This window comes from Chionomys nivalis, chromosome 1 (genome assembly GCF_950005125.1).
Source record: "Chionomys nivalis chromosome 1, mChiNiv1.1, whole genome shotgun sequence".
NCBI classification, from domain to species: domain Eukaryota; kingdom Metazoa; phylum Chordata; class Mammalia; order Rodentia; family Cricetidae; genus Chionomys; species Chionomys nivalis.
Genome location: NC_080086.1, coordinates 69,422,546 through 69,440,564, shown reverse-complemented (window position 1 = coordinate 69,440,564; position 18,019 = coordinate 69,422,546).

Sequence of the window (18,019 nt, the reverse complement as noted above, 5' to 3'; positions counted from 1 at the left end):
TTTTTATATCACAGGAGTAAGCCTTACTAAAGTGAGGTAAGGTCCTTATGATTCATTTTGCATTTTCCTGAGGATTACTGGTGTTGAGCTTCTTTTTTTTTTAGATCTGTGGTCTATTCGCCTGTCTGCCTTTGAAAAATATTTATTTTTCTTTCAGTCCTGTTTGGAATTTGGCTGTTTCTTGTTTAACATTGCACTTCAGAATTGCTTACACATTCTGGATTAATTAATCCATTATCAAGTATAAAGCCTGCAAAATTTTTCTGCCATGATATTATAGGACGACTCATCACTATGTGAATCATTTCCTCTACTGAGAAGAACTTTTTAATATAATTCTACTTCCATATTTTTCTTTAGTTTCTTATAGTTTTAGGATCTGGTCCATATACAAGCCTGCCAAGTCTAGGGTCTGCAGATCCCCTCCCTCCGTTTTTTTCCATAGTATTTTCAATTTCAGGTCTATGAATCCATTTTGAGTTGATTTGTGTAACTGGAGAGAGGTTCCATCCTTCCACATCCAAATACCCAGTTTCTCCCAGCGCCATTTGCTGAGAGGCTCATCCCTTTTCCTAGGTGTGCTCTGAATACTCTCGTGGGGACTCTGCTGGTGATCTATGTGCAGAGCTCGTTGAGGCATTCCAGCCCACTCCATTGGTCCGTGCTTCTATTTTTTATGCTGATCCTATGCAGTTTGATTTCTACAGCAACTCAATTGGCTTATGTGTCAGGGAGTGTATTTGTTGTTACTGCAAGCCCACTGAAAGGGGCTGACATGAAATTACCCTTCAGGTAAGATTTATTAGGAGAAAGACAGACTAGTGAACATGGCAGCCATGATCAGGCCTTGAAGCGGCAGAACATCAGGAGAGACCGTCAATGTGTATATCATGACAGGGTGCTGGAAGGGAGAGAACCTCTATTTCCCTGATGATCAGAGGAAATACAGGATGATGACCATAGACAGCCATAGAAGATCCCAAAAGGAGATGTACAGGCCTCTTGGTGCTACAGTTCCCCGTCAGGAGCAAGGGGTGGAAAGTATATTTCATACCATGTGACATAGCAGGGACTAGCTTACAGGCCACGAGTTGTGGTCGCAGGCACTAGGTGGGATAATGAGCTTCTTCTGCAGCCATAAGATGGAGGAAAGGGATAGCCACAATACAGCAAGGGCTTCTGCTTCAGGGTGGGGGCTTGACCTGACTTTGGGGAGAGGGAAAAGGGCACCTAGTAAGTCTATAATATACCCTGTTATGTTGCTTTTGCTCAAGATGACTTTAAATCTTCTGGAATTTTTGTAGAGGAGCCACCACAAATTTAGGGTTGTTTTTAGCTTGGTAATAAATAACTTTGGCATTTTAATAAAGAACTATCTGTGTTCTTTAGAAGTATATGTGATGATTCTGTGAACATCAGTTTTAATTGTCATATTAGCACAATCAAAAATCACCTGGGGGAAAAGTCTCAACGAGGGACTCTGTAGACGGGTTGAGTCCTGGGTGTGTTTCTCAATGAGGGACTGTGTAGATGAGTTGGGTTGTGGGTATGTCTGTGGAAAGTCTCAATGAAGGACTGTGTAGACGGGTTGGGTTGTGGACGTATCTCTCAATAAAGGACTGTGTAGACAGGTTGGGTTGCGGGTATGTCTGTGAGGATCGTCTTAAAACCCTTAATGGAAGTGGGAAGATACAGTTTGAAAGAGCGTACTACCATTTCCTGGTTTGAGGCCCTAAGCAACAAAAGCAGGGAAAGAGAGCTGGCTGAGGAGTAACTGTGCATGCATCCATTCATTTCCAACCTTGACTGTGGTTGTGATGCAACTAGGTGCTTCAAGCTCCTGCCATCGTGAACTCCCTGCTATGATGAACTGAAGCTCAGAGTTTTTCTCCCCTAAGTCACTGCTCTTGGGGTATTTTATTATGGCAGCAGAAATGAAGCTAGGACACCCAATACAGCTGCTCTAAATCCTTCATCCAGGGATCCCCTTAACTGGTGACCCTCTGCTTCCTTTGAGGTACCTTATTTTGCATGCTATGTGAGATCACCAGTCCTGCAAGTTGTTGACATGTTTTGGTGCACACAATGATCTGAGTACTGAAAGTTAGCTATTCCCTACAGTGTTCACAGAGTACTGTCTCTCCATGAATTCTAAGACTGCCTATTGTCTCGGTTGTTTTACTCTTTTATCACGGGATAGTGCCCTAAGTTCAGTGTCAATGTGTCTCCACTGGTTTCATACTAAATGGCAATACAAGCACATTTTTCATTCTCTGTGTTAGATAGAATAATCTAGGGACATACCTTCAAGGCATAATCTGGATTTACAACATTGCCCAGAAGTCCGGGCATATTAGCCAGGCTCCTCTGCCATATGTGCAATCACCAATGCAACCAATATCACACCCTGAGCTCACAACATGCCAAGACCTACGTGACATTGAGGTTAGATCAAAAGCCTACACTCCTAAGGAGCTAATTCTGTTGTAAACACACGCCCCATGACCACTAAGGACTGCTACCAGCAATGATGATGTATCCAATAAACTGAATCTTTGTGTCCAATAAACTGACTTAGTGTCCAGAACACCTGGATCCCGGAATGTTCTAGAGGTTTAATTCCAGGCAGGGCTGGGCATGAGCCCCTTGCATTTTTCCACTTTATCTTCTGTTACATTCTCTGAACCTCAGTGGATAGACCTGTGCTCTACTCCACATTGCTCCAGGTTGAAACATGATCATAAAGTAGTTCCTTGGCCCCCAAGACTGCTGCTAAGCTGGGTCACTCTTGATTCTCACAAAGACTGACACAGCCTCGTGGATGTTTCCAGCCCAAGCCATAGCAGGAGGTAATTTTGGGAAATACATGATTCAGTCAGTGAGATCATGTTATCATTTTCAAGTTCATGAATCCTTCTCTTGGATCAGTCTGATTACTGATGCTGTCACACTTTTAATTTTGCTTACTGTATGTTTCAGCTCAGAGATTTTCAATTTGGTTTTTTAATTGCTTCCATCATTTCTCTGCATTTCCTTTGTCTATGAGCTCTTGTCAGGGTAAATTCTCACTCCTTACCTACTCTGCTTCCCAAGGCTGCTGAATGGCAATGGAGGGGAAATGAGGACAGCATCCCTCCAGCTGAAGTAGTCAAATGACTCATTCTGGCTTGGAAGAAAGTGAGCAGAAGCAGCATCATAGAACTCTTTGCAGCCCTGGGTTTGATTTCAGTAGGCTCAGGACTGCCTTCTATGTCTGTCGCTTGGACTTTTCATTCTCCCAAGGGGAAAAATCTGTCCCAACACTGCTTAGTCTTAGAAAGGGGTTATTTAGGCAGTTCCTTCCTTCCAGATTTCTCTTCTGTCCCTTTTACTTTTACTATAGAAAAGCAAAGCCCTTACAAGTTTTCCTGAGATCTTGTGAAGGATATTTTTGTGCTTGGGGAGAGAAAACTACTGAAGGATCGATCTAACTAGGCTCCTTCTGGTGTGCCCTCTTTAAGAAAGTAAGAATGACCTATAAATTTGAGCTGCTTTCAAATTTGGACATAGAAGCTTCTTTTTGCAATAGGTTGTAGATAATGCAGAAACTTGTAGTTAGTCAAAATGCAGAGCATAAATATCTGGATGTTTATCTGTGGATAAATTATCTGTACCAACTTCCCACCATGTAAGTCTCAGGAAACTTCATGGAAAATGGGTACAGAAAGAATGTAAGAACTGGAAGATGAAGAGGAAGGCTATAAAATGTTGATGTCTGAACATGGGAGGGCTGCTGCCCACACAGGATCTATGCAGAATCAAACCTGTTCAAAATTCCAGGATGGATAGGTGAGTGGCCCCCATCCTTTGTTAGAGGAGCTATTGACTGTTGGTATCTGCTGGGAGAGGAAGAGTTTGTCTCTTTGGAGCATGCGTCCACTGGTGAATTTCTTATGATTTCGGTGCATGGCTACACACCCATGCACATATGGACAGCAGTAATTGGACACAGAATTACTAATAACAGTATAAAAAAGAACACATAATTGAGAGGAATATAGGTTTGGGGACAATAAAGGTTGGAGGGAAGTAATGGTGGATGGATATTATCACTATGCACTGGATAGATGCATGAAACTTTCAAATGATAAACTATTGTTAAAAGGCTGTGGCTCCCCCTCAAGCAAATAGAAGGAGGCACAGAAAAATGGGTGGAAATGAAGAGAATGTGTTGGGGACATGGCCTGGCTAGTCTTTTGTCAATTTGATACAAGCTAGAGTCATCTGAAGGAAGAGAGCCTCAATTGAGAAAATGCTTCCTTAAGATCCATTTGTAGGTCATTTTCTTAATTAATATTGAAGGGGGAGGGTCCATCCCACTGTGGGTGATACTACTCCTGACCTTATGGTCCTGGGTTCTATAGGAAAGCAGTCGAGCAAGCAAGCCAGGCAGGGCATGCCAGTAAGCAGCATGGTTCCAAGACCTGTACATCTGCTCCTGCTTCTAGGCTTCTGCCCTCTTTGAGTTCCTGTTCTGACTTCTTTTAATGATGAACTGTGATGTATAAGTGTAAGCCAAATAAATCCTGTCCCCTGTCCTCCCACGCTGGCATTTTATCACAGTAAAAAAATGGTGCCAGGATTGTAGAGTATCGCCTTAACATATGTAATCATATGTAGCCATGTTTTTTGTTTGTTTGTTTGTTTTTGTTTTTGTTTTTTTTGTTTGTTTGTTTGTTTTGGCTGAGGTGGGAGAGTTGCAGAACTTTGAAATTTTGGTTGGAAAAGCCATTGAGCTTTTAAGAGAAACTTCGAGGGTGGATGCCTGGCTTGTGAAGTTTCAGAGCAAGGTTTGAGAGAGACTTAGAGACTCTATCAGGGCCATTGCACATTTTTGAATTAAGAATCTGCAGTTCCTGTCATTTGGAGTTGAAGAGTTAGCCACGATTTACTAGACACCAACAACGTTGAAGTGAGATCTTTGTGTTATTAGAACAATTGATGGGGCTGGAGAGATGGCTCAGTGGTTAAGAGCACTGACTGCTCTTCCAGAGGTCCTGAGTTCAATTCCCAGCAACCACATGGTGGCTCACAACCATCTGTAAGGAGATCTGGTGCCCTCTTCTGGCATGCGGGTGAACATGGAGACAGAATGTTGTATACATAATCAATAAATCTTTAAAAAAAAAAATTTGAATTAAGAATCTGCAGTTCCTGTCATTTGGAGTTGAAGAGTTAGCCACGATTTACTAGACACCAACAACGTTGAAGTGAGATCTTTGTGTTATTAGAACAATTGATATTGGTTAGCTGGAGCAGAGAAACTAGGAATGGTTAAAAAGAGACCAGTATCACTGAGGTGAAATCTTCTGGAAATTGTTTCCTTGGAGGCAGCACAAGAAACTGTGCTGCAAAGGTGTCCAAGATTGCAGCTGGACTTGGTAGTGTAAGAGTCACCCAGAAAGTGCTAGTTTTGAGGGCATGAAGGGATCACAGAAAGCAGCAGAAACTTGGCACTGTGAGAGGCCAGGAGGGGCCATTGGTGAAGCTGCAGCCTCAGTAATAGTTGAAGGCTCAGTGTTGAAGGGTCATGCAAAGAAGTTGAAGCTTGGCACCATGAAAAGAGGGCACACGAGACTATTGGTGAAAGTGCAGTCCAGTTGCAGCAGAAAACCTCCACCTGCCAGTATCATAGGATGACCTCCAAGAACAGCAGCAGCAGCCATGGAGGGCAGCCAGCCAGAGCTGCAAATACAAGCTTTGTGTGCTGCAGAAGGTGGAGCCAGAGGCTTGACCCAAGCCCCTGTTAGAGGATCCAAGAAGATAATCCAAGGTATTAAGCATTGAGTTATTTACACAGTTGGAGTTTGGTTTTGCTTTGATTTTATTGTGAATGTGACCTGGTTATTTCCTCTTGAAAGGGAAAGTATTTAACTTATTTATTATTTTATAGGAGCCCTTAGTTGAGACACACTAGATTTTCAAAGAAACCAGATATTTTTAAGGAGACTGAATTTTAAGTGTGTGTGGTTTTTTGTTTTGTTTTTGTTTTTGTTTTTGTTTTTCGAGACAGAGTTTCTCTGTGTCATAGTCCTGGTTGTCCTGGAACTCACTTTGTAAACTGGGCTGGCCTTGAATTTATGGAGATTTGCCTGCCTGTGCCTCCCATGTACTGGGATTAAAGTCATGCACCACCACCACCCAGCAAGTGTATGAATTTGTAAAGACTGTGGGACTTTTAAAATTTGGAATGTTCATAATGTAATGTTGATATTAATCTGTGATCTTGGGGGTGAATAAGAAAGTAAAGGCCAAATTGTTATATGTTTGTGTGTCAAGTTGACAAAGAGGCAGGAAATGATGACAAGGTGTGGAAAATTATGGGACTGTGAGACCTGAATAACTCGTACCTCATAGCTTCACCTCAATATCTCCCGCCTGCTAACCAAGCAAAAATATGGTCAGGTTCTCAATGTTCTCAATATACTTCATCAAAAATCTGATTTTTTTCTCTCAAAACTGGGAGGAGTCAAATACTACCATTCCATTGTAATAGTTAATCAGTTCTATTGTTTTTCCTTTAAAGAGCAAATAATATGCCTCCAGACAACAGTTAATATTCACTGATATAGGATTCCTCTCGGTACAGACTATGTTTTATTGCCATTGGTTAATAAAGAAGCTGCTTTCTTCCAATGGCTTAACAGAGGAAAGCCAGGAGGAAAATCCAGAGATGAAGAGAGAGAGTAGGCAGAGTAGAAGAGATACCATGTAGCCGCTGAAGGAAACAGACACCAAATGGAATCTTACTGGTAGGCCGCAGCCACATGGCAATACACAGGTTAATAGAAATAGATTAATTTAAGATGTAAGAGTTATTTCATAAAAAGCCTAAGCTATTGGGCAGCAGTGTTGCAATTAATATAGTTTCTGTGTGATTGAAATGAACAAGCAGTCTCCAACTACAACTCACCAGTGTGTACGTGTTCCATAAACAATATTGAACATGTAGTGTGTCCCATTTTAAACTAAACACACACATACATACGCACACAAACAAGTGATATATGTAATATATAATATTATATAGTATAATGTCTTGTATGAAATGTACATAAACATATATGATATAATATGTTTGTGTGTATTTAATAAATATACATGTAATTGAATACAAAATACAAAATAAATTCAAAATATGTAAACATGATAGCTAGTATTAACTACAGGCTTGGCAGAGTCTAAAGTCTCCTGAGAGGTAGGTCTCTGGACATTCCTATGGCGGCTATCTTCCTTATATTATTTGATGTGGGAAAGTCTATTGAACAAGACCATGGCCTGGGCAGAGAATACTGAACTAAATAACATGGACTCCTATGGATGTTGCTTGTCAGCCATTACGGATTGTGCCCTATAACTGTCAGCCAGGGTAAGATTTTCATCCTCTCTTAAGTTGTTCTTATCAGAGTATTTTATGATGGCAGTGGGCAGTGGGAGAAGAAACAAGATAATAGTAACTTTAACACATTATGCAATGCACTGGGTTCGCACATAACCTATACCATGTGTCTAACAGTAGAAAGTTTCCTGTGTGCCTGTGAAAGCCCAAAGCAGTCTTTGGCAACTCGATTTTCTACCCCAGTACTATATGCTTTGAAACTGTGCATTTGGACCTAGAGAGATGTCTCAGCGGATAAAGATCTTACAGGTCTTTCAGAGAAAAGGTACAGTTTCTAAAACCCACATGGTGGCTTATATCCACCTGTAACTCCAATTCCAGGAGACCCAACACCCTTTCCTGACCTCCCCAGACACCTGCATGCATATGAGGTACATAAACTCACAATGGAAACACAAATACATAACCACAAAATAAGTCTTAAAAAAACAGAAAGAATTCAAGAGGCAAGTTAAAACAATGGCCTGTAGTGATTCATTAACGACACATAATGGTATTTTTTCAGTCTAGATGCTCTGACACTCCCCTTCAACACAGTTGAATTTGAGTTTAAATCTTATCTAGAAGAAAAAATATATAATCCTAATTTTCTTTATCTCTATATAATATAATACACACATGTCAGTACTGCAATACTGAGCATTAAGTGATATTTATAAGATTATAATATGCTGCTTTTTTTCAAGAAAAGCTTTTTATAAGATTGAGTTCACCAGATGTGCTTTGATCTTTTGAGCCAGATATTTTAATAACACAAGAGAAGGAAAGAAATAGGTCATGCGTGATAAAAAAAAAAAAAAAAAAAAAAAAAAAAAAAAAAAACGAGTGAGTGAGGAATTACCTGGTCTCCTGAAGGAGGTGAACCTTCTTAGCTGGCGTATCTGCTTATCTCTCATTAGGAAGTATCATGGTGCATACAGTTCCCGTCATTAATTGCCTGCCTGATTTTTTTGTTTGTTTGCTTGCTTTGCTTCCTCCACTTGCAGCAAAAATAAGCGTTTGTCATCTGAACTTAATGCATGTGGAAGCCTGTATCTTTCTGAAAGTGTACTGAGTTTTTTTTTCTTTAATTCATAACCAGTATAATGAAAATCTCTACCCACTATTAGAGAAAGTTATGTTCCCTTGCCCCAGATTCCTGGCCAAGTTTAACTGTACAAAGCATAGAAAAAGGGTGACAAATCTCATTGGAATTTTGTCTTAATGGAATTTGATATCATAGCCATATCTTAGTATGATGAAATTTTCTGTAGGGCTTTATATTCCATATTTTAAAAGTGATTCTCTGGGAATGTTTTATGTGTATTGAACTGCACCAACAAATTTACTCTCTGTGTGTGTGTGTGTGCAAACTAAATATTTTATGTTTATGCTTTCAAAACAAGTCTGAGAATATCACAGAATGAACTCATAACAATTACAAGAAATTTATTTTGGCATTATAAAAAACAACAATCTTTTCCTTCCCCACAGTGATGACTGAATGTGTTCCATGAAATATTCTCAGTCTCCCAGCTTATCTGAAAGCTTGTTTGTATTCTAAGCTAATGTACATGGTGATGCAGATACCCTTTTTTCATTGTAGGATTTAATAATTTACTCATAATGGTTAATCAAAACAGACACTACCTCAATGGGATTTCATCACAAACTGTACTCCTCTGGCAGGAGCAGATAGATGCAGTAGACAGAATTTGAGAAACATCACCCTAAATCACAGAGTTATGCTGCAAATTAGAAGTCAAGAAATGATAAACATAGCATGATGGGAAGCCAGAGCTTTAACAATTGCATCAAAAGGTCTTAAAATAATGCATGCCTGACTCTCCTAAAGGGATTCCACTGCTAGAGGCTTACTTTAAGGATATATCCCACATACAGAAATATGGAGGTTACTTTTTATACTGGTTGTTTCTCTGTTTTTGTTTCATATGTGCATGTGTGTGTGTGTGTGTGTGTGTGTGTGTGTGTGTGTGTGTTGTGTGAGTTATCTGGGAAGACTAGAAAGACAGAGCCTTGGTTGAAGAATTGTCTCCATTTGATTGGACTGTAAGAAAGCCTGTGGGGCATTTTCTTAATTGATAGTTAATTTGAGAGGGCTTGACCTTCTGTGGGTGGTGGCATCCTTAGACATGGGGCCCTGTTCATAAAGAAAAATTAGGTGAGCAATCCAACATGTAGTGTCTGCTTCAGATTCTGCCTCCAGGTACCTGCCTTAGCTCCAGCCCTGACTTCCTCCGTGATGAACTGAGAAGAAGCAATAAATCCTTTCCTTGCCAAGTCACACTTGGTGATAGTATTGATCACAGAAACAGAAAGCAATTGGAATAATATGAATGTATCTATTACCATGGTCTATCATCAATAGGATTCTTTAAAGTCTTCGTTTAGATTGTTAAAGACAACATTATTAGTAAATAAAAATTCTAATCAGTATTTGCATGGATATAATGGAAAGTTTGATCAAAGATTAATGTATGAAATCCCAAGACTCTAGAGCTTCCTTCCTTATGACTCAGAGAAAAGAAGAGGTAAAAAGGAAAATTTGTGAGTTGCATATGAAGCCATACTCCTACTAACTTCATGAGTAAATGGTTCACAACAGTGGGTTACTACAACATGAGGATGCTGAAGCAAATTTCAAACTTGGATGAGGTGGTGAGTGGAGTGAAGCCAGTCTCATAGCTGGTCCACAAAGAGCATTTTATAACTTGTGGAGAAAGTAAAAAAACTCAACTATTCAGGTGAAATAAATATAACTGTTGTATTGATGAGAAAAGACTCCATGACCAAGGCAATTTGCAAAAGAAGTATTTAACTGGGGCTTGTTTACATTTCAGAGGTGAGTGCATTATCATCCTGGTGGTGAGCAGGCAGGCTTGGTGCTGGAGAAGCTGAGAGCTACATTCTGTTCCACAGGCAGCAGGCAGAGAGAGAAAGCAACTCTGGGCTTTGCATGGGCTTTTGAAACCACAAAATTCACCCCCAGTGACACATTTTCTCCAGCAAGGCCACACCTCATAATATTTTTAATCCTTCCAAATGTTGCCACTCCATTGTGACTAAGCATTTAAATAGATGGGCATATAAAGGCCATTCTTATCAAACTAAAACAGCATTAAACTAAAGAAATAAGATAATCTTGTATAGGAGTCACTGAGTACTATAATGGATTGTTTTAATATTATAATTTCTATCCAGAAATCACAGAACAATCATGATCACAGGATAAAATATATCCATCAGAAAACAATGTTCACTATACACAGTTTGTCATATGATCATTTACAATTCTGTAAATCCAGGAAAAGGAAGAAAATAGAATCTGAAAACAATTGAGAGGTAAATATGATTGTGAATAATTTACTAAATAGATATTTATCTAGTGGATGTGCAATTAAATGAATGATTTCATAATTTATAAAATATTCAAATAAGATAGATTGTTATGAAAAATATAGACAAACATTTTATAAACCCAAACACTGACAAAAAGTGTTAACTTGGGTGGGCACTAAAGCCATATCAGCAGTTAAGAACTCTCGCTGTTCTTGCAGAGGGCCTGACCTAGGTTCAGTGCCCAAGACTCATAGGATAGCTCACAACCATCTGTAATACTAGTTCCAGAGGATCTGACACCCTCTTCTGGCCTCTAGAAGCACTGCACACAGATGGTGCACATACCTAGATGCAAGCAGAACATTCATGCATATACTATAAAAACAAATGTCTTTTTTTAAAGAAAGAACAAATGTAGAAAAGTTCCCAGTTGTTTCAATACAAAATACAAAATGATGGTATGCAAATTCATTTTAAAAAAAGATATCATTACAAAGAAAACTGTGAACTTTGACAAACTTTCATTCTTTACTTGAAAGAAGGTGTGCAGAATCCACCTGTTGGAAAGGAGACTGGACAACAACACATGCCAATGTCCCTGGCTATGCTATGGTTCCAGTGAAAACTGTAAGTCAAACTCACTTTATTCTTCCTGACAACTGAAGAAAATTTAGTTTTCAAAAACAGAAATGGCTGAATTCCTGGCACATAGTTTTAATTTCAGTACTCAGGAGACAGAGGCAGGTCTATCTCTATGAATTTGAGACCAATTTAGTCTTCATTGTGAGTTTGAGGCCAGCTAGGACTACAAAGTGACATACTATCTCCCAAAATAATACTAGAAAAGGCTGAAAGAATATAGGAGATTTTGAAATTTTTGACTAAAAATTCAAAACTACCCAACAGTAAAACATGGTATTACATTAAAACATAGCAACATGTATATTGTACTAAAAGGATATCTTTGTAGACATTTTACTAAATGGTAAAAGTGCAGAATTAGTCGCAGGAAGCATGGTCCTATAGGGAATGCTACTTATGACTTATTAAGTCTATAAAGTAAGAAAAGAAATTGATTTATTGCCAAATTGCATTTTGCAAAAGCACAATAAGGTTTGTTCTGTCCTTCTTACATGCAAGCTGACTTCAAGTCAAATTAATGTCAGACTGAAAATTAAGCCAAAAGCAATTCTTCAAATGTTGCCTTTACAGTGGAGAAAGCCACGGTTTACATGAAAACAGGAGTGGAAATTGCAAACGAAGTAATCGATTTATTTTTGCATGAATATTGCTTAGAAGTTACAAAAAAATGTACGCAAATGAAACTAAACTACAAATGGCAGCATTTGCACCCATTTGAAAACTCAATAAATACCTGAAATTGAAACCAACAGCAAAAGCATGACAGAATAAAAAGCCCTAAGTCCTTCTTCCAAGCAGAGACATTACGTTGTTTATTTGCTTTGCTTTGTTTTGTCTTTTAGTACAATGGAAGCTTTCCAGGCTGTGTTTTATGTCTCCCGAGGACCTAAGGTACCAGAAAAATACAGTCACCAAAAATCCACCTGGGACAGTAGCCTCAGGTGGGTTGTCTTGTGCCAATGAAAAGTAAAGATGTAGATTCTCATTGGCATATACAAAATCAAAGAAAACTCTATTAAGAACTACCGAAAAGCAAGAAATTTAAAGAAAGTGAGAAATGAAGTGTGAGAGAAATTCCTGAGAGAGGGGGAACTTCCAAAAGTGATAAAAACATCGAACTTCCTTGTCTAGTTTTATTATATAGCTAAGAGAGACAAGACAAATGCTAAGGTAATGGTTCCGAGATCAGTCAGTTCCCTGGATCCTCAGATACAACGGCAATGGGGGGCCCATGGGCTTTATGTCTGTCTCCTGGTCCAAATGCAGATATGATCACTATTCCAGTTTCTTTTCTCTGTTGCTACAATAAAATACTGTGACCAAAACAATCTCAGGGAAGAAAAGATTTTTTGACTTACACTTCTATGTCATAGCCTGTCATGGAAGGAAGTCGGGGCAGGAACTCAAGCAGGAAATATGAGGAAATAACAGAACAGAATGCACGAAGGAAGGCTGCTTACTGGCTTGCCTCACTCAGCTTTCTCATGCTGGTTCCCTCCTCATCTCACCCTCAGCTACCTTTCTAAAAAACCCCAGGCCCACCTGCCTAGGGGCGGTACCATCCACAGTGGGCTGGGCATCCCTACATCAATAATAAATCAAGAAAATATACACATCAGTTCCTATAAGCCAGTCTTATGGAGGCAATTCTTGATTGAAGTTTCCGCTTCCCAGTGACTCCAGTTTCTGTCAAGTTGATAAAAATGATGGTAGTAATACAAATTGATAAGAGAAAAGAAGCCAAAAAAGACTCCTCATCCCTTCCCATGTGACAACACAGCAACTGGAAGGAAGTCTTCGGCTCCTTGCTTCATTCTGGGAAGGGACAGAAAGATTAGGAGAGGCATCTTAGACTGTTCAGAGACTTGCCACCAAGACTGGCATAGACTTCATCTAACTCTTAGCTCTAGAAGGAGATGGTACCAAGGCGGGGACCCCTGAAAATGAAGACAATGTGTTTTCTCTTCATAGAATGAGAGGGAGACTTGAGAAACCATCAGAGGGGTGTGTGTGCACGCGTGTGTGTGTGTGTGTGTGTGTGTGTGATGGAGGAAGGTCATTGGTTAATTAATAAAGAAACTGCTTGGCCTTGATAGGTTAGAACATAGGTGGGTGGAGTAAACAGAACAGAATGCTGGGAGGAAGAGGAAGTGAACTCAGATGCCATGCCTCTGCTCTCCAGGGCATATGCGATGAAGTAAGCCACCAGGTCAGACATGCTGAATCTTTCCCAGTAAGACTGGTGCTACACACATTAAGAGAAATGGGTTAACCTAGATGTAAGAATTAGCCAGTAAGAGGTTAGAGCTAATGGGCCAAGCAGTGTTTAAATGAATACAATTTGTTTGTTGTTATTTCGGGCCATAAGCTAGCCAGGCGGCCAGAAACTGGGTGGCAGGAATGCAGCACGCAGCTCCCACTACATGTGTGTGTGTGATTTGTTCATTTGTTTTATTGATATTAGTGCAGCTACTCTCATGTCCATCTGCAATGTGAGAATCTCTTCAATAATTTTTGGTGCAAGGGACAATTTAAGACTGTGTATCAAAAACCATATTATCCTACAAATCCTATCACCCTTAAATGTCAAATGTCAATCTTACTTTCTGTACTATCCTGAAGAAATACTATCATGCCATATTTGGTATTTTACAACAGGATTAGAATACTCAAGTTTTAAAACAATTCTATTATACCAACAAAATGGAAAACGGGTGACATAAAAGAGCATTCATCACACAATGGTGTAGCAATGGACTGTTGTATGACTTCCTGGATAGATGTGAGCAAACAGATAGAACATTAGTAACTAAACAAACAAAAGATTCCACCCATGTCTAGTTCGAATTGTCATCCTGTTGGGGTTACATCCAGGAGTTTGCTGAGGGGTCACTTCCAGGAGAATGGGTGACTCAAAAGAAGCTGCATGGCTGCAAAGCCCACCCCAGCCTGGGTGACCACTCATGAAAGCTGCATCAGGGGCTCCCTGCACATATTTAGCCTACTTGAGAAAAGAGTCTCCTCTTCAGCAATTGTTACTGCTACTTGTATCAACTCAGGGAGAAGCCTCCAGAATCTTGCAAGTTTCAGGAATTTTCATGGACTTAATGTTTTTTAATGTCCTGAGTTTTGTCAGTTTAGTTTACTACTTGGGTCTTTGGAGCCACCTTCCAGGAGAAGAAAATAGCCACACAGCATAGGTCAATAATTCTAGATGAAATGTACAAAGCCTATTTAAAGAAAATAGGGGAAATGAGTTAAAGAGTAGATAATTCTGTAATATATGAAAGTTGCTTGCTTTTTAGTGATTTATAAATATGAACAATGTATTTACTGAAGACCGTTCTGGATTAAGGCATTACAGAAGATTTTAATTTTCTTCTAGTTTATATTGTCTTCAATATTTTATCACCAAAGTATTACTTTGCTAATAATTTTAAAATCAACTTATCTTGGAGAGAAAGAAATCTTGCATGGAAGGCAATGTTTTCTCTCCTTTCTTTGCATTTAATACTTAATCTAACATACAGAGGTAGTGGTGTCAGTTCCCAAGCTGACATTAATCAATCCCAACTAAAGTTATTGTGATTATTTTTGCTCAATTTTGGTGAATGTCAACTTCTATCTCTCATAATAAAAACAAGCAATTGAAAGTTATGTTTTTGAGCTGCTTGAAAAATATCCAGAAATCTAGGTATCCATTTTGTCTTTGAAAATTTTGTTTCACATCCTCAGTATAAATCAGTGCCCATCTCAAGCATTGCACAAAGGGAAAGGAAACACTGTGATGAATGTTGTCTGTGCTCCACCCAGCAATACATACTTGATTTCAACTCCATCTCTGCAAATCACGTCCAATTTCTGATGGAGGAAGGTCATTGGTTAAATAATAAAGAAACTGCCTAGGCCCATTTATAGGCCAGCCCTTAGGTAGGCGGAGTAAACAGAACAGAATGCTGGGAGAAAGAAGCCAAGTCAGGGAGTCGCCATGATTCTCCCACTCCAGACAGACTCAGGTTAAGATCTTTCCTGGTAAGCCAGCTCGTGGTACTACACAGAATATTAGAAATGGGTTAGATCAATATGAAAGAGCTAGCCAATAAGAGACTGGAACTAATGGGCCAGGCAGTGATTAAAAGAATACAGTTTCCGTGTAATTATTTCGGGGCATAAGTAAGCCATGCGGGCGGCCGGGTGCCGGGGACGCAGCCCGGCCACTCATATTACAACAAATTTCTCCATGGCTGTTATTATAGAGATATGTATGTGGCTTTCACCTTCCATAATTTTGCTAGCATTTTAATTACCCACTGCCATCTGTCTACAAATTTAAAAGTTGTTTCTGACTATAATGTAATAAGAAAATACAAATAAGAAGTAGCTCTGTGTAATGCATTTCTCCCTAATATCCTTGTTTTCACTTTTGACAAATCTATGGCATTCTACAGCTACTGCGGTTGCTTCCTTGTAACTGATTCACACACTTCAGTTATATATTTATTTATCATTCTTTGATGAAATTTTACATTTACAGAAGAAGGACACGCTGCACACTCCCCTTGAAATTATAGAAAACTGAGTAATCCCGTCTACATCTCATTGGCTTTGAGATAATGAAGTTTCATTTTATTCATCAATTCAAATGATTTGATGTAGCATCTAGGTCATGTGCAATTTTCTAACACTATTGAGCCACGTTCAAAAAATCATATGCAAACGATATTGCAGGAGGCTGAGCCCCTTTGCTGAGACTTGAGTGGGATAGGTATTGATGTGGAAAAAAAAAAAAAAAAGAATCCACAAAGTCAAATAATGTTTTCCGAAAACAGCCTGTGCAGATGCATCCCTGGTTCTAGCTTATTTATCTTCCTTGTTCCCGTTCATCAGAGGAAAGCATGCTAAGGTCCTTTGACCCATAAATCTCTTAATAACTTGCCCAGGGAAATGTTGATCTTTCTCTGAAGCTGCCAAATTAGAACTTGTTTGCAGTGATTAGTGGTACTCTCCCTAAACCCTGGAGGAAGGACTAGAAAGTGGAAGCCATGTGGAACTTTTTTTATGTTTTTTTTTTCCAACCCAAGTCAACGTTATCACAGGAACACATTTGACATGTTTGCTCAGCCCACACTATGACTTATTTAATACTTAAAGAGTGCCTAATATATTAAAATGAGGGGATTATCATAGATATTGAGATTTCTGGCTATTCTTAAAATGCCAAAGAACAGGGTACAATAGACTTAGCAAGGCAATGGTGGCCAGGCGGGATTTGACTCACACCTGTCAACATTCAAAGGGCCAATTTACCACTGTGTCTTCCGGACTCCGTCAGCACCTTTGTTATCTCTCTGGCCACAGTGTACACTAGATTTCTGCACCCTCAGACAGAAGTCTTCTGGTGCCCTCTACAACAGTTTCCTGAGTGTATTTATAGTAGCGTACTCGGCACGCCTGGTCATCTGAGGAAGTACTATTTGGTCAGTTTCTTAAAATATCAGTGCTGGTTGGAAACACAAAAATAATAGAGAAGGCAGAGTGATCATTTTGCCTTAAAAATACAAAAAAAGTAACTTGAAAAATTCACAGAACTGTCACAGAATCATTTATCTGATCAATATAAATACTACAACTCATGCAAATCTATTCATGTTTCATCAGAAGTGAGTCGATGATGATAACTCAGGTCTTTTCTCCACAGCTGATTTTCTTCTTTGTCCATGTTTTTTAAAAGTGGAAAAATTTTCCTTGTCATGGGTGCACACGAACAGGTTTGCATGTTTAACGCACACATTTCCTTTCTGACTCCCAAGTAACTTGAATACTTGAAATTCCAACTAAAGTTCCAGGTTTCCTAAGTCCCCACTAATTCAGTGGTTCTCAATCTGTGGGCCGCGACCACTATGGAGATGGAATGACCCTTTCACATGGGTCACATATCAAACATACCACATAAAAGACATTACAGGTCAAAGTTACAGTTATGAAGTAACAACGAAGTCACCACAACATGAGGAGCTATATTAAAATGTCTCGGCATTAGGAAAGTTGACAACCACAGCTCTCTCCCTTCCCACTAAATGGAGCCCCAACAAGAAATGATAAACAATATTTAAAACATACATTTAGGCATTTGGAGCCTGGGATATGGCTCAGCAACTAACAGCACTTGCTGTACAAGCATGAGGACCTGAGTTTCAATCCCCAGAATCTGTATAGAATGTCAGGCATGACAGCCAGGACCTATGATCCCAGCACTGGGGGTGAGTTGGGGATGGAAGGAGGATTGCTGGGACTTGCTGGCCAAGCAGCCAAAATGGGATGTGGGGAACAAGACTGCAAGTTCCCAGTTCAGTGAGAGATCCTGTCTCAAAAGAACAAGGTGGAAGGAAATAAAGGAAGACATACATGGTCTTCCTAGATTCCTGCACATATATTCAAAGATACACACGTGCCTCCATGTGAGCACGTATGCACACACACACACACACACACACAGTGAATTGTTTTTCTTGACTTCAATCCTACTGAATAACCATCTCTAAGAACAAGATTACAAGATAGGGCATCTGCCTCCTTAGACCTACACCCTAAGTCAGGAGT